Raw genomic sequence first — 1226 nt, forward strand, 5'->3', positions numbered from 1 at the left:
GATTTGTCCCGGCGGGAACCCCGAGCCTCGGCGCTTTTGTTTCCCGCTGCGTTCCGAGGAGTTTTCCTTTGAATTTCGAGGACTTTCCTTTGCATTTCAAGGAGGAAATTCCGATAAAAATCAACATTATTTCATTATTTTGGCTCGACTCAAAGCCACGCGAAAACTACTTTTTTTTTTAATTTTTTTTTTTTATTTTATTTTTATTTTGGTGGCCGCTGGATAAAAATTTCAAGCTTTCCCAAATAAACGTAGTGGCCTTTTGAGGAGCTGCGGGAATAAATCGGTTTAATCCCCTCGGGCTGCTTTAAAGGAGGATCCGGCTCCGTCCTCGCACTCGGCGGGTAATTTGGGCTCATAAACTCGGTTTTACGCCGCGATTCCTCCATGGATCCCTTCTCCCATCGCCGTCCTGGAATGCCGGGATGGATTTTTTTGCTTTAAAAAAAGGAAAGACTTGTGCTTGAGCCGTGCGGGGGAATTTCGGGCTGCTTTGGGCAGTGCTTCAGGATGCCAAATTCGGGCTTGTTTTCCTTCCAGCTGCTCCAAAAACACGTATTATAGAGAAAAAAAAAGGGTGGAAATTAAGCCTGGAAGCGGCAGCGAGTTGGGATTTGAGAGACGTGCGGGGCTGGATGTGTTTTTATGCCATTAATCCCAGTTAAAGTTGTGTAATGGGGAGCAAAACGGGTCTTTTGACTCCTAAAATATGTGATAGCACTTGGAAAAATCGGGCAGAAATGGAGGGATTAAATGGAATTTATCCCATCTATGATTAAAAGGAATTTACTCCAGTATTTGCTTTGCTGGGAAGTGGCAGGATTCGAATCGGTTCGAGTTTTTAATTTTAGAGTAGCACTGAAGGGTTGTAAATCTCAAATGTTGACATTAAAAAAATGGGATCACTCTGGACTTAAGATCAACATAACCAGGAGCAGGATCCGGCCCTGGGTTAACACAGCAGCTGGAAAAAATGGGTGTAAATCGGATTAATTTGGGTTTTATTGCGGATTTATGCTTCCCATGGGATGTACAACAGCCCGGCTGGGGGGAATTCATTCCCGGGGGGATGTGTGGAAATTTATTCCCTCGGGGGGAATTAATTATTCCCTTCACTGGTGCAGGGCTGGGCTGAGCGTCCTTTGGATCCAGGTTTCCATGGGGTGACCCCGGGCAGGGTTCGGGTTTTATCTGGAGAATGGTGGGAAGGGGGGGAGAGAAGCGCC

The sequence above is a fragment of the Manacus vitellinus genome, unplaced genomic scaffold (assembly GCF_001715985.3).
Source record: "Manacus vitellinus isolate BGI_N305 unplaced genomic scaffold, ASM171598v3 scaffold_47_pilon, whole genome shotgun sequence".
NCBI classification, from domain to species: domain Eukaryota; kingdom Metazoa; phylum Chordata; class Aves; order Passeriformes; family Pipridae; genus Manacus; species Manacus vitellinus.